This window comes from Narcine bancroftii, chromosome 7 (assembly GCF_036971445.1).
Source record: "Narcine bancroftii isolate sNarBan1 chromosome 7, sNarBan1.hap1, whole genome shotgun sequence".
In the NCBI taxonomy this organism is placed as follows: domain Eukaryota; kingdom Metazoa; phylum Chordata; class Chondrichthyes; order Torpediniformes; family Narcinidae; genus Narcine; species Narcine bancroftii.
Genome location: NC_091475.1, coordinates 188,970,582 through 188,993,187, shown reverse-complemented (window position 1 = coordinate 188,993,187; position 22,606 = coordinate 188,970,582). Strand labels below are relative to the sequence as shown.

Here is a 22,606-nt window from a genome sequence, read left to right as displayed (position 1 = left end):
GCAGTGAATTCCCTGCATTTCACCATCAGGAACCCTACCTCTGCTGAGTAGAAGGTCTTTACAATAGAGACAATTTTATACAATTTCCACTGATGTGAATGCACAGATCCTCTCCTTGTGTCTTGCCAGAAGCAGCACCACCTCTGTCTGCCTTGAAGAGGATAAGGCCATATTGCTGGATTGCTAAATCTGAAATTGAATCCTAGAGTTATGTTTCTGAGATTACCAGAGCATAGCATCCCTGCAGTTCTCTCTGGTTCAGATGCGGTGTCAGGCAATCAATTTTCTTCTCTAATGATTTTACATTTATGAGTAAGATTGTTGGGAGCATGGGTCTAAACGGGTTGACTCTCAGTCTAACTCAAAGACCAGCCCACCACTGGCACAGTGCTCCTGACGGCCTCCCTCACTTGTCCAGCAATTCGTTCTGTAATTCACTACAGTCTGGTTCGCTTTCTTCAGTAAGTTAAAGCCGGCCGGTCACTAACTTACAAATCCAATCCACCAGTTTGAAGATTCAAGGTAGTTTTAAAATTTTTTTCGCTATTCTTCCCCGATTGTAGATAATACCTGTAGGGGCTTCTACTGTTGTACAGAGCCAAATTGGCCGCTGCATCCTCATGCGGTGCCATTTTTTTTCCAGGCAGTTGGACCTCATACATGGGCAAGAAAAGGCCAAAACAACACAGGATCTAGAGGAGACATTGTCCTTTGGGAAATGCAAGAAATTTTGTGGGCTTTGACTCCCTCTTGGGTTCTTTTTGTAGTCTTTTAATTTGTTTTGCCTCAGCCTGCAGTATGGCATTTGGTTGTACATGAATTTTTAAGGCAATAAATAGCAAATATATTATGATATCTCATCTCTGAAGGTTCTTTTTCACAAACTTCAAATTTGATCTTTGGACTTGTTCAAACAGCAATGGAACTGTGGAACTGCCCCACATTAACAGTGGAGATTGAAAACCTGGCTGAATGGGGCACCAACAACAATCTTGCACTCAATGTCACCAAAACTAAGGACTTCAGGAAAGGAGAGCCAAAGATATACAATCCAGTGATCATTCGGCGATCAGAGGAGGAGAGGGCGAGCAAATTAGGTTCTTGCAAGTCACGATCTCGGAGGATCTTTCCCGAACCCAACCCGCCAATGGCATCGCGAAGAAAGCACGTTAGCGCCTCTACTTCTTCAGGAGTTTGCGGAGGTTTGGTACGACACCAGAAACTCTGGCTAATTTATACAGAGGTGCAGTGGAAAGTGCGCTGACTATCTGCATCACAATCTGGTACAGCAACGTCAATGCCCCTGAGTGTAAAACCGTCCAAAAGATAATGGACATAGCTCAGAACACAACCCTCCCCACTATCGAGTACATCTACAGGGAACGCTGCCGTCAGAGGGCAGCAGCAATCTTCAAAGACCCTCACCACTCAGCACATGCTCTGTTCTTGCTGCTGCCATCAGGAAAGAGGTCTAGATGCCACAAGACTCACACCACCAGGTTCAGGAACAGCTGCTACCCCTCTACTATCAGACTCTTCATTAATAAACTCACTCAGAGACTCATTTAAGAACACTTACTTGTGCACTTTATTGATTTTCTTTTGTTCTCTCTGTATTGCATGGTCAGTTTGTTTACATTTGTTATCTGTTTGCAGTTCTTTTATTTGTTTACATGTTTACACTGTGTACAGTTAATTTTTTGCACTAACAATGAGTGGTAACTCTGATGTGCCCACAGGATAAAGGAATCTCAGGGTTATATGTGATGTCATGTATGTACCTTGACAATAAATCTAAAATCTGAGCCAGGGCATTTTTTTCTCCAAGAGTTACAGAATTCCAATTAGTATTAAACCTACAGCCAAAGGCTTGTAAAATCGTGAAATCATTATAACACACAAGACAGCAAGAATTCTGCCACTGAACCAACATCAGGCCTTACAAAATCAAACTACAGCCCCATTCCCCAGCTAGCTCCCTTTGGCCCTGCAAATTCTTCTCTATCAGTGTTTAACCAATTTCCTTAGAATCTGGATGTGTTCACTACTTTCAGTTCTGTGAATGCCAAATTATTTGCTGTTGGATAAATCTTTTACATTTGCCAATCTGCTTAACTCTGTGTCTACTGATCCATAACCCTTCTGCGAGTGGAAACAATTTCTCTTTATCCATATTAATGCAACCATTCATGATTTGCGACATTGACGTATAAGCAGTGATTCCTATTGATCCTTGGGGAGCACCTCTACAAACCTTCCATCAGTGTTTGCCTGATTGAGAAATTGTCATTCACTGTGACATTGTGGGCCAACCTCTTACATGGTAGAAAGTCTTAGTCCCGAAATAGAGTGAAAATTGTCTTTTATTTAACAGCTGCTTCTTTGTCATGGCCAATGCTGTGAAGTCTATTCTGTAATTAAGCATAAGACAAGATTCAGTACACTTAGCTTGTGGTTGGTTTAGATCAATGAGAAACTCTGCAGCAATTGCTAATGTAGTATTTACCAAAGTCAATGATCACTGTTCTTATGTCAATATTTGAAGACTTGTAGAAAGATTCTGCTACTGTTTAAATTAAAAAATTATGTTCCACTCACCTCTAGTGTTCTCTATGTATAAGTTTGACTATATTAGGAAAAATATGTCATGCCAAAGATTATGGCAGATGCATGAACACACACATTGGATATCAAGCAGAATTACAGAAAATATATATAATTGGAATTGTGGAAATGCATTTATTCCTTTTTTATTTCCTTTTCGAAAGTAATTAAGTAGCAAATTTTATTGAAATAATGCCATTTTAAAAAAAACAGAGGAGAAAAGGTTTCTGGACTGTATATATTTAAGTACAGACATTATCTTCAAAAATAAAGAAAATCCCACTTAAAACATTATTACCATATATTTTGATGTACAAGTCGAGACTTGAAACCCTCAAAAATTGGTGGGGGGGGGGGGAGAGAAGTTAACTTATACTCCAGATATACTTTTGAGACCTTAAATTCAAATTTTTAAAAACTGCTCGACATAGCATAAGACAACCCTGGAATCACCTCCTCACCACCAGCGCTGTCACTCCCTGACACCTCTCCAACGCTGGGTACCACCATAACCTACCTAGACATTCTACAATTGTGGAGCCCAAGGTCACTGCTTCTATCCAGATCGTCACTCCTGCCCAGTAGGCCAAGGTTCCGGCTCCTACCAGGAAAACAAGTAGCCACTTCTGCTTGGGAAAACTTTGCCGCTCCTGCAGAGAGAATGAGGTCGTCGCTCATGCCCGGAAAGCCAAGAACGCCGCTCCTGCCCAGGAGCCGACATGTAGCTGTGATTCCTGCACCGATCACACTTGGGTAGCAAGGTGACTTTTTCAATGTGGACAGCACCATATCCAATGTTGAGAAAGGAGTCGCCGTTCTCTGACTCCAGCTGCAGCTGATGCTGAAGACTTAGTCCCAGCACCATTTGGCAACTTCCTGGCCAGAGGCAAATTTTTAAAAAACTTTTTTTAAACTTTCTTGCTTAATTTAAAACTTTGTTACTTGGTGATTGGGTTGTTGTAACAAATTTTGGGTTGATGCTGGGAGGCAGAAGATTGGAGGTCGACTCATATGTCCGATATATGATAAAACCATTAAAATGAGGCTGAAAATGGGGACCCAGCTTATCTGCTGGTTGACTTATAAGCCAAAATATATGATAAATAAAACAGTGTAGTTGCACGCTACTTGAAACAAGACACACACACACATAGTGTAGTCAGGTTAAACTCTGAGTTTTATTAGGGCTCAGGCCTGACTTTTATATTTGCACTGTTCCCACCGTGGCCCCCCCTTGGCTGACGTAACAACATGCATAACAAAAGCAGGTTTCCTGCATGTGGTTACTTTCCTGCATACAATGCCTTTCTTCCCCACATGCTGTCCCTATCTGTTGGCTGCGCACCAAGGCCAGTGCCATTTTGGGGTCACTGGCCTTTAAGCTGCACTTGCCATTCACCCGTCGGTTCACTTGTTGGGGCCAGTGCTGCTGGCCTTTGGTTGTGCTCACTGCCCAGAGCACCAGCTTGATCGTCTTGGCTGCAGGCTGCCACATGACCCCCCAACCCCACCCCAGAACCGGTGGTATTGTCCAGTGATTGTCCTGGGCTTCTGGAGGCAAAATCTCTGCAGCCTTCGGTGGCCTGCCTCTTCGGTTTGTTGCTGGTGTGCACCAGCTCCAGGTGTGCTGGCTCCAGCCTGTCTGTGGTGAAGACCTCTGTCTTGCCTCCGAACTCCAGCTCGAACGTGGCCCCGTTGTTGCAGATGGCCTAGAAAGGACCCTCGTATAGCACCTGAAGTTATGGACAATGTGGGGCCAGGTTGCCGACTCTTTCCCTTAGCCTGATAAGGAATGCTGCAGAGTCATCGTGTTGTCTGTTTGGGAATGGTATGAATTCTCCCGGGACCACTAGTGGAGCTCCATAAACAAGTATGGCTGAAAAGGTATTGAGGTCCTCCTTGGGTGCCGTGCGGATGCCCAACAGTGCCCATGGTAGCTCGTCTACCCAGGTGGGTCCTTGGATTTTGATCATAAGCGTAGTTTTGAGGTGCCTGTGGAAGCACTCTACCAACCCAATAGACTGTGGGTGTTAAGCTGATGTGTGATGCACCCCACAGGCTGGCGAGGTCAGACCATAGACTGGAGGTGAACTGGGCCCCTCTGTCGGATGTGATGTGGGACGGTAACCTGAACCATGCTACCCAGAACGATATGAGGGCCCTGGTGCACGAGGTTGTGGATGTGTCTGTCAGTGGGACTGTTTCTGGCCACTTGGTAAAGCAGTCAACCATTGTGAACAGATAGTGGAAACCCTGGTATACTGGCAGGGGCCCTACTATGTCCACGTGGATGTGGTTGAACCTTCATCCTGCAGGCTCGAAGTGCGAAAGTGGGGTCTTGGTGAGCTGCTGTTCCTTGGTTATTTGGCACTGCATGCATGCCTTCGCCCACCCACTGGCCTGATGGATGGGTGAGCCAGTCCATGGATGGAGTCAAAAACATGCCATCTCATGTCATCTCCAAGCCGCCGAGACAATGGGTCTGACCTGACCCGTGGCACAGGAGGGTGCTGTTACCTGTGCCGACTGGGATGTCTTGGAGCTGCAATCCCGATATGGCCATCCTGTACTGGGGCATCTCCTCATATTTCTGCTGCACCTCTGCCAGTGCCATGAAGTCCACTCCCCTTGATAATGCATGGATACTTTGCCTGGACTGTGCATTATCTATTATGTTGTCCTTGCCGGAGATGTGCCTTATATCTGTAGTCCGAGAAGTAAGACAGGTGTTGTTGCTGGTGGGTCAACCTGATATCCGAGATCTTAGCCAGGGCAAAAGTTGGGTTTGTACTTTCACCGCAGACCATCCTGTCTTTAATTGATTCATCACAGAACGATCCGAAGTCACAGGCCCTTGCCCTGATTTTTAGGTCGCTGCCGGGCCTCTGGTTTCTGGTATTAAATCTGTGCCTTTCAATCATTAAGCTCTTTTGTGGATTACACATTTCTCAAAATTTTCTTTTTAAATACTTGGGGTCCTCTCTTGACTCAGCAGGGTTGATAATGATATCCCCTTCACGCAACTCTTTTGCATATACAAATGACCTTTCCCTTTCGATGGCCTCAGAGCTCAATAAATTTAGTAAAATGTATGCTTTGACTTGGGCAGATTTATTACTATGCGCTGTCGCAATGAAAATGTTGTATTCTAGTTCGAATATGCACCAATTCTCAGCCATATCCCTCTTCTCACACCATGTTTGTTGATGCATCGAATAACCAGATAACACAACCTCAGACAAATGCTTTAGTAATTCAACAATACAATGTATAACAAGAGCCCCTGGAAATGGCGTCCACCATCAACCAGGCTCTGTCTCCTTTTTCAACCAGCGCGCTTCGCTGGGTCTCTGGCATGTGCAATATCATCGTAGCAAGTACAGTGGATGTAGAAGGTGCAGACAGCCAAGAGAAGCGGCTGCCTACATGGGTGGATTCTGCTGTGATCTTCCAGATCTGGAACTGTGCCTCAGCCTGATCAAACCACACACGTGGTTGATTCATCCAGAAGGTCAGCAGCTTGAGAGTAACTGCGTTGACTACTGCTTGCACGCTCATTACTGATGCCGTCTAAACCGTCGGGGTCACCAATTGTAGCCATACGCTACTCGAAAGAAGATACACACACATAGTGTTGTCAGGTTAAGCTCTGAGTTTTATTAGGGCTCAGGCTCGACTTTTGTACTTGCATTTTTCCCACCATGGCTTCCCTTGGCTGATGTCACAACATGCATAACAAAAGCGGGTTTCCCACACACGGGTACTTTCCTGAATAACAATGCCCTTCTTCCCCACGTTCTTTCCCTGTCTCTTGGTTTGCAGCAAGGCCAGCGCCATTTTGGGGTCGCTGGTCTTGCTATTCACCCGCCAGTTCGCTTGTTGGGCCAGTGCCACTGTGTGGGCTGCTGGCCTTTGGTTGTGCTCACCGCCCAGAGCGTTGGCTCAATTGCCACGGACGTGGGCCACCACAACAGTACACCAAGAAAAAGTTAATTGAATTAAAATTATTCTTTTACTGTTGTGTTCCTATTCATATACATTACCTAGGATTTTAGAATTACTGTATTTGATGGCATATAAGACCCTCCTTTTTACCAAAAAATACGGCTCAAACATATACTCCGGGACTTATATGTGAAGTTGAAATTAGGGTGATAATGGTGAGTAACGCTGACAATGAACATTGTCACTGGTGGCAGGCTGTTGTTGGGTGGGGGGGGGGTTGGAGTGGGGCAGTGGGATTAGTGTGGCACCTGCTGGCAGGCTGTTGTGGGGGGGAGTTGGAGTGGGGCAGTGGGATTAGTGTGGCACCTGCTGGCAGGCTGTTGGTCCCTACACTGGTACCACTGTCCCGCTCACCCCCCAACAGGCCACCACCAGTCCCCACACTGATCCCACAGCCCCACATCCCATCCACCCCTGAGAGGTCGTGGCACTGGGACCAGCGCGGCAGTTTGTTTTTCTAAAATGTTTTCTGCAATAGCTCAACTGCTTTTGTTTTCTCTTAGAAATTACAGCAGTATTGTTATTAAAAAGATTTTTCCTGTTGTCCTAGTTGCATTTTTTGTCCAAGTTTTTTTCTGCAATACTGCAGCTACATATTTCAATAACATTAAATTCTTACCCATAAATGCACTAAAAAAATTTCTTAATATTCCCTGCTGAAATGAGGGGACTTATATGCCATCAAATACAGTATTCATTAGCCTCTCAGTTAAATATTCTGACAATTTGCAATATGACATACATTATACACCACGTCCTGAACATTCACAGATATTTCTGCCCCTAAGTTCTCGTCAAAACGTTTAACCACAAAAGCACTATTCTTTAAAAACTACTATAATACGGGTATACCCCACTTTACAAATACTCGCTTTGCGCAAATACGCTTTTACGAATAAACCTGTATTTGCTTTTTCAAAAGGATATTTGCTTTTATGAAAAAATGTGGCGAAAGCAGCGAGCCATCATATTGAACACACTGGTACCGTGCTTCATGCTACCCCATGAGTTGTTAGGTCTGTACACTTACAAGCACTTACTAGCACATACCCATATTTATTTTTTAAAAATACATCTGTTGTCATTCTGCGGATCTAGGCCAGGCAGTTAGTGTTAAATCATGTCCTCGGCGGCCACTTTTGTGAGTGTGAAGTGAACCACCAAGGCAGTACACAGAGGCCAAAAAGGAGGGCTGATTTTGGGCAGGCTGGGACAAATGTGCAGCTGCTTAGCAGTGAGATACTGGGCTCTTGATGCACCATTGCCAGCAGAGTGAGGGTGCATCAGTGTTGGACACAAGTAGGGAGCAATTTTATGTGTTGACAAATCCTACATTGGATAACATGGATACTGTGTTTTGGGTGCACAGTCCTCTGCAGACCAGAGATTTCTCTTTAACGAGCTGAAAGGCAAGCAACCACTTTCAGCGTGTCATCACCCAGCACGTGGGAAACGTATATTATTTGTTATTTAGCAGCCAGTGCCTGAATTGTATCTGTCTTGCTGCACATAGGTATGGCCGGCAGTATTTACTGAGGAGTTGGAAATGGATTTGAATAGTGTACAGCCATCAGCATTCATTCCCACTTCTAACTTTATGATGGAAGGAAGTGCCTGATGATTGTTGACTAAAAACATTTGTTACTGGTATTCGATGGAGATACTAAGAGATGTCACATTCAAGGTTATTCTGAATGAAAAAATGAGGTTGACAAGCAGATGAGTTTGAATTTAGAACTCAAGAGTGACAAATCTAGTTGATTCAAAATGAATTGCTAAGGGGAAATGGAGTGGCATGACTGATGGAGGGATAGCCGGTTGAGCCAATTAGTATGCAGATATCTGAATGAGAAAAAAAGTTTAATTGTTGGGGAAGGTGATGTGGATAATTATATGGCTGGAATATGTTGCACAGAATTAAATAACATGAGTTATAAAGCAATATCAAAACAACATTTTAAATATGAGGTTTTGGGGCATTAATATACATTAATTCTGGATGATAAGACTTGTGCCAGATAAATCTGGCTAAACTCTTTTTATTAAGTTGATTTGCATTTTTATTCAGGCACCTACCTGGTTTTTGCTCATAACTTGATGAAGGGCTCAGGCCCAAATCTTTGGTAATATGCCCTTTGCTTTTTATGAACGCTGTGTGACCTGCTGAGTTTCCAGCACTTTTGTTTATTGTACTACAGTCACAGCATCTGCAGACTTTCCTGTTTAACTTTATTAAGTTGAAGTGTATGGAAGAAATATTGATATTGTGCTAGGTGATGGCATGGTTAAAGGTTTCAGTGAAAAATCGGAAATACAATAAGCATTAAATTTAAATAAAATCAAATTACTGTTTGATGGAAAAATACTTCTAAAATCAGGCACTGGGTGAAACAACTGATGATGTCATTTGCCAAGATCACAACATAAATAGAAACCACAAGTTAAATGAAGAAGTGAAATATCCTCATGAACTCTTTTTTTAAATATTTTATTTACATTTCCATGCATGCATTAATGTTCAAATACAGAAAAATATCCATCATACATTCCAAATCAATATAATACATGCTCTTATATACCCTTGAACCCTTCCCACCCTTCCCCCCAAATAATAACCCAAAAGACCAGAAAAACAAAAAGGGAAGAAAGAAAGTTAGAAATGAAAAAAGAAAGTAAGAAAAAAGGAGGAAAGAAACACATCTGGTTACTAAAATTTCAATACATTCAGTCAACTTTTACCTTTACGTTATTAATCTTGTACTAATTCCAAGGAGTTGAGAAGGTTCTCTGAGGTTCAGGGGATCCCTTTCATAAACTAATACCTACAATATGTAAATATGGGCACCAAACTTTTAAAAAAAAGTATCTATTTATTTCTTAAATGACATGTATTTTTCTCAAAAGGTATATAACTATGTATTCCAGCATGCCATCTGTCCATTCCCAAATGCAAATCTGATTTCCATGTCACTGCTATATATTTTCTTGCGACTGCTAATGCAATTTTCACAAATTCCTTTTGGAACAAATTAAGTTTCAATTTTAGTCTTACCCCTGATATATTAACTAATTTTAAAAAAAAGCATTTGATCTTGAGGAAATTTAATTTTTTAGTGACCCATTCTAAAAATGCTCCTAATTCCATCCAAAATAGTCTCAATTTTGGATAAGACCATGTGGAGTGTAAAAAATACCCTTGATTACACCGAAAACATTTAACTGATAAATCTGATTTCAGTCTATTTAGTTTCTGTGGGGTAAGATATAATCCTGGCCTATGCCCACGCAAGGTAAAGAGCAGATAAAGTGTATCATTAGCAGGAGTGCATGGGCTTCATGTACAAAGAGCAGGATGACAGCAATTCAACTTATCAACTAGTATATGCTTCACCTGTGTGTCAACAGATCCTGGAGAGGATTCTTCATAACCCATGGAACTGGAATGGAAATATAGTAAGTTATCCCCGACCATATGGGGTTGCCAAAGAAGAAGTTACCTAGGAAGCTTCAGTCTTGTTGAATGGATGAATGAACCTCTGTCTTACTGCTGCTTTTGGTCCTTTACCTGCAGTTCTATCCCTTTGAATCTATGCTGGTCTTGATCAGTTAGCTTCTTTCAAAATGTTTCCATATCAGTTATTTGCTATGTGATTTGAAACTTAAAATGAGATGAAATCAAAATAAGCAAATGTTATAACTGCTGAGTCTTACTAACCAGGGCTTGTTGAGAAAAGTCATAATTCAGATTGTCATATTCAGCGGATTACAAATGGATATGCTATTTGGCTACTCCCCAGCCTCCCTCTCTTCCCCATCCCTCTGTCTTCTTTCCTCCAGCTTTCTATCTCCTTTCCATTCAATTATGCCCTCCCTTTATCACTTCTCAGCCTTTTTTCTTTTATGCCCTCCCACACATATACACCTCTGTTCTCTTGCCTTTGCTGCTCCCCCTACCACTGCCCTCACCATTTTAGTCAGGCACCTTCCTGCTTTTTGCATGTTTGCTCATACCTTGATGAAGGGCTCAGATCCAAAACATTGATTATGTATCTTTATCTTTGCTACATAAATAACATTTTTTTAAACCACTTATTTCTGAAAACATAAAGATTTTAACAAAGGCCAAATTCTCTTGTACCAGCACAATTTTTAAAATGCAGTTTAAGTTAAACATGTAGCATTAAAATACCATTTTCGAATGATTCTAGGCTGCATCATATAATTAATATCTACAAGAGAGAATGAAATATTTTGTATTTATGTCAGTCACTTTGTATAGCCAAATGAGCATGGATTAACACTACAATACCATCCATTGGCACTCATCCTGGTGTATTCCATGAATTTCTGATTTGTTTTATGGGGAGTACGTACAAACTCCTTACAGACACCACCGGATTGGAATAGTTGCGTTAGCCACCATGCTAATCGTGCCGCCATTTTTGGAAGAAGGGAGAGAATTAAAACTTCAGCACAGTGTTATGGACCTTGGACAATTTTATTTTAGACTGAGGACAGGACAATGACTATGAGTTGTAATAGCGCTGGGCTACCACTAGGGAACTTTGACAGGTTTCAAAGCGCAGGAACCACATGCTGGAAGTCCATGGGCTCGCAGGAGAGCGAGCCTGCAGCTGTTAACCTCTCTGAATCAATGGGAAGAGCTGGAGGCATGCACTGGGCAATTTAAAAAGCCCAGTGCATTGGTTTTTGAGAGATTATTTGGTGGATTGGGCTACAGGCAGTCAGATAGTTGGATTGACTGTGCGTGCTCACCCGGCAGCTTCAGCAAGCCACACGGTGAGTTGCTTTGTTCACAGGTGCTAGCACTGCTGTCTGGAACTGTATGCCAGTGTGCTCACCCAGTAGTTTCAGTGGAAGAAGGAAGACTGAGATACTTTGTCCACGGGTGTCAGCAGTGTTGTCATGACAGCATTTTGGGGAACTCAGCGTGTGTGTGGGACTGACCAATGCCTTTCCCATCCCGTTTCAAGAGGAGGACTTCATGTGACAGGAATCACAGGATCACTCAAGCCAAAGGAGAAGACGTGTGTGACAGAAGGTCACTTGTTAAGCCTAAAGAGGGCTTCGGAAGAATGAACCTCATGTGGCGATCAGGAGGACATTGAAAATGCCCCAGGTGAAGAACATAAAGGTGGTTGTTGCCACATTCAAAACTCAAGCCAGTCTTGTGTTCCCCTGACAGGGTTGAAAGTCTATAGGGACCACGGTCATCTGGATCCCAAACTCAAACTAAAAGACCAGGACAAAGGGCAAGGAAACAAATAATCCCAAGCCTGGAAACCGGATCCGTGAGCTGTTTCTTCTTGACTGACAGACTTGACGTGTCTGACGTGGTGTTTTTGTTTTGGAAATTTTGGTGATTTTTTGGGGGGCATTTCAGCCTGAACCGTAATGGTCTGGGTTTTTGTCCACATACATTGTATAATAATGTTATTTATATAGAGTTGCCATTAAGGCTGGTGTTCGGGTGTTAAGTTTATCGAGTTAATTCTATTATTGTTAGTTCGTTAATACATTTTGTGTTAAACTTACCCATTCGTTTGTGTGCCTCCCAATTGCTGCTGGGGAGTGTAATAATAGTTTTATTTCTGATGGGGAGACATTTGGGTCGTTTTTAATAACAGTATTGTGCATGGGAATACCTTATTGCTGGCATTATGACTGCCCTAAATCGATTATAAGGGAAAATTCACAGATTCTACAACATGAAATTGGTAAATTTTCTTGCTGCAACAAATCCCCAACACTTACCTGCATTCTGAACCAATGAAAAAAACAGTAAATTTATATTACTGGTACAATGATTGCACGTTGTGTATTTCCTTAAATTTGAATGCTATAATTCTCACCAGTTATATACCTCAAAAGGGAAACCATATCGCTTCTTTGAAATCCTAGCTGTTTTTAAAGTTGTAACATAATTACCAGAGTTGGAAATCTGCACACACCAGACCCACAAATAGCAGCAAGATAGTAGTGAGATAATATATTTTAGAAACATCTTTTAAAAATAATAAATGCTGGTAATGCACTGATGACAACACGACTTATCATAAAAATATTGCCTTGGGATTTCTCACAACCCCCTGAGAGAGCAAACTAGGTTTAATATTGTGGACGGTGCACTGTGCAACGATCGAAAGAAAAAAAAATACACAGAAGCTGTGAGTGAGTTGAACCAACCAACTGACTTTAGCGGAGCTCTCCAAGAGCTTATCAGCACCACTCCCATGATCCTTTTCAGCCCCTCCCACCGGGACCATTGTGATGTCAGTCCAGTGAGAGCCTCAACCTCCATGATCCAGATCGCTTGTAGCTCTCTACAATATGTCATTAAAAAGTTGGAACCTCCTACTTCCTCAAAATCTGTCGTGGACAGTACAGATAAATTGAATTTCAGTAATTGTATTGAACATACCACTCAGGATACTATAATTATGCAACTGATGCCTAAATGCTAAGAAGTAATCATAAAGTTTAACTTGTATGATTGTAGAATGCAGCAATTCCAAGCAGAATTATGTATCCTGCAGCTATTGCAAGATGTTGTTCATGACATTAAGTGATGTGCTTTGCCTTGAAAAGTGAAAGACACTTCTAGTGTCGACTTCTATCTAGTAGAAATCGATTTTTGAAGGGAGTGTTTCATTGGTAAGTTGGGACACTGGCTAATTCAATCAATTAATTCCAGCATCAGGATTGTCATGTTGCAAGATATATTTTTAATGTTGGGGTAGAGTGTATTTGTTGAGTGGGGATGTGCAAACCTTTGATCTGATGCAATTTAGGAGTTAAATTTGAGAAACTATGGATAGTAGAAATGCAGAGGTTAATTTAGCAAATCTTTGCCAATTGCCAGATTGCAAATTCTCTCTGACTCATTATTTAGATGTGCCACAGTCTTAAAGTGTAAATATTGCCCAGTATTATATACTATTTGACAGCCCAGTGGTGCTGGCTCTGATACACCTGTATCTTTTTCATGGCAGGAGCAGCTGAAAGATGCTGTGTGTGGGGTACAAGGCATCCTCAATGATTTTGCGCACCCTCTTCAGACAATGATCCCTGTAGATTATGTCAATAGAAGGGAGGGAGACTCCATTGATCCTCTCTGCCACTCTTGAGGATTGACTTCTGCTCCACTCCTCTACACCAACTGTACCAAATTGTGATGAAGCTGGCCAGGAAGCTTTCAATAGAGCTTCTGTAGAAGGTTGACAGAATGGTGGCCATTAGCCTTGCGCAATCAATCTTCTCAGGGCGCAGTTCCTGTTGCACCTTCCTGATAAGTGAGAGATATTGTGTGTCCTGGTTAGTTATTTGTTAAGTGGACTCCAAGGAACTTGGTGCTCCGTACTCTCTTCACTACTGAGTTATTAATATGTAGTGGAGGGTGGTCATTCCTGGTCCTCCTGAAGTCCACAATCATCTTGTCCACATTGAGACTCAGGTTGTTATTCTCGCACCATATCATGAGATTTTTCCATCTCTTTTCTGTAGTGCGACTCATCGTTGTTGCGGATGAGGCCAACGACTGTTGTGTCATCTGCAAACTTGATGACTGTGGGAGCTGAACATCAGTGGCCTTTTTTAACATTGCTGTCTATTTACTTCCAAGTTTAACTCTGGCTTCTAATTTAGTAGTGTTGCAAGATGATATAAACACACATTTATATTGTGTTGGTCAATCTACTTAGTAGCGCAGGTGCAGCTCACATCCACTTTTCAAGGTCAATAGGTTTGTGCCAATAATTAGATTTCAGTGAATGTGACATGGTGAAGCAGACGGAACTCACTTGTACTTAAAGTTTCCTGTTGAGGCACAGGTGCCAATATATAACACTTCTGAGTTTTGAAGGACACCAGGAGAGAGCCAGAATTAACTAACAAATGTTGATGAAACTCCACTTGTTTATGACTCCTATGTCATTTGGGAATATTGTACATATGTTTGTGTGAAAATATATAATCTGTTTCTTTGCCTATAGAATAATTTCAGATGAAGTAGATTTTCTCAAATGCCACCTGTTTGCCCAATGAAATTCAAATGCACGTGTTAGGTTTGGGCCAGCTCAGATATAAAGAAAAGTCTTTTGTATTGGATTGGAACAAACTGGCTCTCTTAGAGTCAAATACACATGGATACAGTAAGTTTTGACTGCTCACAAGTAGCTAGTAGAGTAAGTGCATGGAATATGCTGCCATAAGATCTTTTAAATGATATACTACATGGAACTAAGAAAAATGAAGGGGAAAGCAGTTATTAGAGTAGGTTATTGGTGATCATCACCTAAGGGCTTGCATTACCCTGTAGATTTCTGTGTTCTATGTATTCGCAGCATATGCCATCATTGCAGAGCATGACTACCCATTCAAACCTGCATTTAGGATGCTTCACACATCAACAACTTATAAGTCCCCAGTTTTGGGTTGGGTTCAAATCAGGTCATATTTCATTTTTACACCCAAGTATTCCTCTGTGGTTGTTGAATTTATATTTTGATTTGTAGAATTTTATACACTTTTAAAGAAAGTTAATAGAGTCCGAGATCCAAAATGTAAAGACCAGATCCTCTATTCATTAGCTTAATGTTTTTTTCTTTTTCCTTATGAACTATCCCGTGTCTACTCATAAAAAGAGGACCAATTTTCTACTAAATTATTTCTCAATGTGTATTAGTTTCTGGGTATATTATGCATTAACAAGATGTGGCCAGTGGTACAGGACTTCCTTTTTGTCATTCCTGTCAGAGTGCCATTTGAGTCTTTTTTCAGTTAGACTAGTATCTGTAAAAATGAATGCCCTGCAATTTTAATAGAAGCTTTAAAGTCATACACACTGCTCTGCTCACATTCAGATTTCATGTCAGAGTACAACCCTGAGATTCCTTCTTCCTGCGGGTGCGGCAGAATTACCACTAATTGGGAGTGCAAAAATTAAACTGTACACAGTGTAAAACATGTAAACAAATAAAAGAACTGTAAACTGTAAACTGACTATGCAGTTTGTTTACATTTGTTATCTACTTACAGTTCTTTTATTTGTTGTATGAATGTATGAGTCTATATTCATCAGCAGAAATGTAAGGGTTGCTATTTTTGATGCTTATCGTCCAACAATATTTGTGCTAAATAATTGTTATAATTTTAAAAAATAACTTCTTTATTTTAAACCAAAAATGGTCATGTATCTTAGCTATTGCTAAAATAATTGAACACTGGCTCCCAGACTGTGATGAAATGTAATTTATGTAGTTGACTCTAGTTCACGGGCTATTGGGGATGAACATTCACAAAAAAACATAAGAGCAAAATTAGGCCATGGGCTTCTCAAACCTCTGAAGTCTGATCTGGGCTGGTCCCCATAACTCTCAAGTCCTATATCTTTTAAATATTTATCTACCTCCACAAATATATCTGACGATCTGGCCTCCAATACTCTTGGGCAGAGAATTGCAGAGATTTACAACTCACTGAGAGAAAAAAGTTATAAGCCCCTTAGTTTTAAATGACTGGCCCCTTACTTTGTTGTTATGCTCTCATTAGTGAAAACATCTCAACTACTCCCCTATCGAGCTCCCTTAGGATCCTAAATGTTTGAATGAGATCACTCCACACTCTTCTAAACTACAGACCCAAATTGACAATCTCTCTTTATAGATTTTCCACCCACCCCACCTTGGCAGGCATTAGTTTTGTGAATCTCCTCTGGACTGCCTCCAATGCTACAATATCCTTTTTTAAGTAAAGGAACAAAGTCTGGACAAAATTCCAAATGAAACCTCACCCACACCCTTTACAACTGTAACATTTCCTTACTGTTCAATTTCTCAATAAAGGTCCACAAGCCATCTGCCTTCCTCCTTATTTTTTTCGACTTGCTTGCCAATCCTTTGTAATTTGTGCACTAGAATTCCTGAAGTCCACTAATTTGAATTCTTGCTCCATTTGGATAATAATTATCCTTTGTGAATCTGCCTTGTGTGAAGTGAATGACTTTACACTTCCCCACATTGGACTCCACTTACTAGATATTCACCCACTCACTTAATTATCTCTATTCCATTGCAGAATCACAATGTCCTGTCTACCAACAGTCATGCTGATGGAAAACTTGGACACCTATTTTGTTCCTTCTTAAAGGCCATTATTATAAATAGGAAATATTTGAGTATAAAAATTATCCTTGGCGTATTTATCAGTTATATCCTTCTAAAATGACAAGGACTTGTTAATTCTATCTCCTTGTTTTTTGTGATTATCATTTTTCAATCTATATGAAAACTAATATCATCCTCAAATATTTTGAACAAATTTGTCAAACATGATTGTGTGAAGTACCTCTCATAAAACATGGTTTGATTATATTAGATCCTTAATTATTAGTTTTCTCCTCTGATTATAGACGTTTGCATCTAACTGACTTGCCTCTAATTCCCCACCTCTTTTGCACCTTTTTGAACAAAGAAATCCCATTGGCTGTTTTTCACTCTTTGATACGCTCCTAGAATTTAGCAAATTCTAAAAAAAACAATTCAAGAAATACCTCCATTATCTCTGTAACCATTTTTAAATCCTTTGGTGCATGCCATTTGGCCCCAACAATTTGTCTTCCCTTTGTCCTGTAGGGTTTTCTAATACTTTATCCCTTTCAACTGTTACATTATTCCATGTGTAATTTTAAAGATAATTGTAGTGTCCCTCATGGTGAAGACTGATGCAAAAATCTATTTCACACATCTGCCATATTTTGGTTTCCTGCTATTAACTACTTAGATTAACTGTTTAAACTGATGAATGATCAGTGACAGGATGGTGTTCAGAAGAGGCAGATAGAAGGATCAAAGAATACAGTAGTTAGTTCCAGAAGAGCTGCAACCCTTAGTCTTGTCCAACCCAACTTTCCAGAGCACCTGACATAGGGAGCCATTCATGTCAGGGGAGAAAAGAGAGATGCAATGGTCATTAGAGATAGCATAATTAGGGGAATAGACTCAGTTCTCTGGAGCAAAGACTGAGAACCCAGAAGTCTGTGTTAGCTGGCTGTGAAGGGAATAAAGAATATCTCATCTGGGCTGGAGAAGAACTTGGAGTAAGAGGGACAGGATCCAGTTAATCATATTTGATTAATTTTCATGAAATATTTGAAGGTGTGACAGAGACATTTGATAGAGGTGAACCTGTAGATGCTATGCCCTTCTGGTCTGAAAATGACCAATTTATTCCAACTCTGTTTCATCTGTGATGCCAATTTTCGATCCATGCTACCTCCAGTATCTGGACCTCTCAATTAATGAAATAGCTTCTGATGTAGAGACTTTGTCTTTAAACCGAAGGTGGTGGAAACAACTCTTCGGATATATTTAAGACAGAGATAGATAAATATTTGAAAAATCAAACAATTGAAGCTTATGTGGAACTGGCACAGAAGAGGATATGAGACCAACATTATTCTAACATGTAAGATATAAATGTTTGCCATTAAAAATAACTGTCAGTAGTTTGTAAAGTTATATCTAATAGATCAGCCCATGAAAGAAAATAAACTCTGGAGCAACACTCATCTATTTATCGATTACCCCTTCAACCTTCAACATAAAAATTAAAGAGTTTCAGTTACAAATACATTTATTTTTGGCCAGAACAGAATTTTGATGACTCTCTTTTCCCCATTATATCAAAATGATCTTCATTATAATCATGAGAACATATTCTCTTAATAATATGATGCGTTGATTGATAGTGTATGTGTACATCAATTGTAGATTCCAATTCTTTTTGGAATTAATTTTGCATTTGGATATGACAGAAAATATTTATTTTGTTTTTATGTCAATGTATCCTTTATAAAACTCAGCAAATCATGTAGTATTTTTATTTTATCACTACTCTTAAAATGTTATTTTATGGCAACTAGCAACATTTTGCAATGCTGCTTGTTGTAATGTACCCTTAAATAACTTTTGTCATAGATCTGAGTTCATTCAAGGTGAACAGGCATGTTTATAAATCTGTCTCATTCCTTTTGCATTAAATGCTGTTAAGGAAATTAGATCAGCTTGTAATCATAGATGAAACACCCAGTCAACATGGCTAGAATGTTTCCATTGGAGAAGGTCCCATGATCTTCTGCATTTGACAGTGCAAAATAAAAGCTTTAAAAGTGCCTTATTGCCACTTTTGACATTATCTTTATAAACTAACTCTGAATTTTTGATTCAAAGAATAATCCAAATTAAGGTCTCAATGTGAGATGACAAGCTTCAGTTGGGATTTGGGGATTGGTCAAGATTAGATGGGAGGTCGGAGCCTGTGATGGACATGGCTATGTTTACTATCTTCTGTGGCTCTGGACATTTGAATGACCAAAACAGGCAGTGATGCAATCAATTAACATACAGTGGACTTATCCAAGGTAGTCGACGGACATGCCAAATCTCATCAGACTCCATAGAAAGTGGAGGTGTTAGTGTGGCTTCTTCATGGTTGCCTCAATTTGATGGCCCTTGAAGAGATCTTTTGAAATATGGACTCCCAGAACTTCATAAGTTATCAATGATTATATCTTATCAATGTTCCACTGAATATTACTGCAATTGTAAACATGGTATGACCCAAACACAATCTCCCCCCCCCCCCCCCCCATATCCCATCAATGCGGGCAGGGGACAATATAAAGATGGGTGGTTTAGCAGGATATCAGGAGGACACACAATGCATGCTAAGGAATATTGATAGAACATACAATGTACAGTACAGGTACAGGCTCTTCACTCCAACTTGACTGTGCTGACCACCATGCCAAATTAAACTAATCTCATATGTTAGTATACAATCCATAACTCTTTATTTCCTGCCTGTTCGTGTCTGATTGTTTGTGTGTTTTTATACCTTTGAACCTCCAAGCATAGGGCTATTAATTGTTTTTATAATATTGAATTATTTTTGACTGTCAGAAATATTCAAAAGTGTCCACAAATATTTTATAGATAGCTAACCGATATAGCATATCAGGCTGAAAGCTTTTGAGTTGCTTAGTGGATGAGAAGATTTTCTGTGGGTGGGATGGTAATTCTGAAGACCTCATTTCTGCACAGGACCGTAGAATGATGTAGCCTCAGAAGCCTAAACTGCTTGTATCGTATAAATATCAAAAACATGATGAATGCGAGCAGTGACTCTTGACCACAAAAAAACCCTTAATTTTCCCAGTTCCTTCTGCTGCAAGTTTCCAGTATTTATAACTGATCTGACTAGAAATAAATTGCCATGTGCTTTTTCCTTAATCATTTTTTGTTACACCTCTAAAAGTCCAGCATTATAAATTTGGCATTTTAAAGTATTTTACTGTGGGATCTCAAAGCTCGTGGAAAGTTAATTTTTTGATTTTACATTTTTAATGTTTGGCATGTGTGACAATAAAGAAACTTTATTTCTCCAGCCAATCCATTCTCATATTTAAAACAGGTGGGGAAAATATATAGCACATGTCTGAGAAAATAGAGAACTATCAGAAATATAAATGCGAGAAGTATATATTTCTTCAAAGTTTTAATAAGGAAGAAAACAAAACACATTTGAAATGCTTCCAATTGCAGTAATATTCATTGGAACACTGATAAGATTTAATCATTGATAACTTTTAACCAATTTATAAGTAGTCAAGTCAATTTTATTGCTGTCTGATTGTACGAGAACAACCCGTCAAAACAGTCCTCAGTGCAAAATTAGTAATAATATTGCATGTCAATAATGAATTAAACTTTTGATATGGATAGATTCCCTTTTTTTCCCTTATTGACTCAATGTGTTAAGTTACTCCCAAGCTGTAGTGAGTGCCCATGCACTCTCTAATGCCACTGAGCCCCTTTCCTAGTTGCGAGAGTTATGGTACTGTCAAGTGTACAAATGTGTATGCGTGCATCTCGTTAACTTGTTTAAACCGTCGTTTTAATAACTGTGCACTCTGGGACTGCCCTGGAGTTTATCTCGTTTTATAACTAATAAAGCACATTTTATGGCACCCTACTGTGTCTCGGACTCGAGTTCTTGCTATACCCAAATGAACTAAAATCACATACTATAGTTGATACTACAAATGGTAAGGGATGCATTCTATAATGCTAAATTGGAGAGAGATACAATGAAGAAATGAGTGTTAGCCAAAGTTTTATCAGAAGTTATCAGATGTAGATGGAATTACATACTTTCACTGAAAAATTCAACAGTGATGTATTTGGATATTAAGATGTTATCCATATAATTAAATTTGCAAATGTATTTTATATATAGTATACACTTTATTTTTTTTTACATGGTAACACCTTAATTTTGAAAAAAATGCAATAATAATAATGATTATTAATTGAAAAACATCCCAGTACACCAGAGAATGCCATTATTCTCAAAGGTACCGTAAAGTCCGTGTTGACTCCCAGGGCAGTAATCACATTAGTCCCACTTCTCTCTTTGTTTCTTTGTATTTTACTTTCTCAAGAGAATTAAAACTGGAGCATCATAGCAACACTGAAACGGGTCCTTTGGAGACATGGGAAGAAAATGGAGCCCTTGAAGAAACTCACGTGGTTATAGAAAGAACAGCCAAACTTTGCACTCACAACATCCTAGGGTAGGACTGAACCTGGGACCTTGCTGTGCCACCATGCTTTATATAATACTTTTAACTGTGATATTTTCTGACTATTGATTATATGGAGTTTCCTTGAAGACCACTTAGCTCTAGAGTCATAGTCATACAGCATAGAACAGACCCTTCAGCCCAAAGAGTCCATGATCGTATTGAATGGCGGAGCAGGCTCGATGGGCCATTTTTGGCCTACTCCTGTTCCTACTTCCTATGTTCCTTGATAACCAATGAAGTATTCTGGCTAATCCCATTTTCTTGCCCTAAATCCGTATTCCTCCAATCCATAAATCTGTCCAAATATCTTTTAAATATTTTTATTGTATCTGCTTGTACAGTTTCCACTGGCTGCTCATTATAGATACAGAACACCCTCTATGGGACTAAAATAGGAAATTATTTACTATGTTGGAAAATATATGGTCATGCATTTTGTTAGAAGGAATAAAAGGGCAGTCTATTGTTTGGATGGGAGAAAAATTCACAACTTAGAGGTTCTTACTGGACAGCTAAGTAATTATATTTTCTATCAGAGTTGACTCGGAACAATTTAGCACAGGATCCCTATCTGGTGTGTTCCTTTCTCCATTCACAGTAATTGTACATACTTTTCCCTTTAAGCAAAATTGTGGATTTTTTAAAGTGCTGCAATATGTGATCTTTGCTTTAAAAAAGAGCGGAAACTCAATATTTGTCCTTTCAAGAAGAGTGGAAACTTTGTGAATATTTAAGTCCAATAACTATTTTTCTTTATACTACTACACTTCTGGTTGATTGGCAATGCCCTCCTTGCCAAAAAAACATTAAATTGAAAGCTTAGGCAAAGTCATGCAAGTACAGTGCTATTGTTATTTGAAGATACAGGTTGAGTGGCCATTATCTGAAATCCCAAAATCTGAAAAGATCTAAAATCCAAAACATTTTGAGGACTGACACGTGACATCACAAGTGGAAAGTTCCACACCTGACTTCACTTGCTCACATGGTGCTCTGACCTACGTCCATTTTTCACTGTTGTTCAACAGTTGAAAATGTCAAAAAGGCCTGCAGATATCCCTATGGGTAACAGTGATAAGATAAAAGAGGAAGCATGTATGTTTATCTATGGCACAGAAAGTCAAGCAGATAGAGAAACAAGACAGCAATGTAAGTGTGAAATGTCTTACAGAGAGTATGATGTTTGAGTGACCACCATCTATGACCTGAAGAAACAGAAGGATAAACTGTTGAAGATCTAATGCTGAAAGCGATAAACAGAAGTTAATGAAAAATAGAAAAAACTGCATAAAGCAAACAGTGAAGATCTCAATCGTGTATTGAAGGAGTGGA

The 22,606-nt window shown here is 39.8% G+C and overlaps 1 protein-coding gene and 1 long non-coding RNA gene across 7 annotated transcripts in view; one reads left to right on the top strand and one right to left on the bottom strand.

Annotated features, from left to right (window-relative positions):
• Positions 1 to 22,606, top strand: part of LOC138739520 (F-box-like/WD repeat-containing protein TBL1X) — a 469,684-nt gene that overhangs the window by 274,442 nt on the left and 172,636 nt on the right. The gene's annotated exons all lie outside the window — the stretch shown is intronic.
• LOC138739522 (uncharacterized) overlaps positions 1,592 to 22,606 on the bottom strand; it is a 99,054-nt gene continuing 78,039 nt past the window's right edge. Inside the window, exon 5 of the long non-coding RNA XR_011342302.1 lies at positions 1,592 to 2,411. This is a non-coding gene — a long non-coding RNA (uncharacterized lncRNA). The remainder of the gene's footprint in view (positions 2,412 to 22,606) is intronic.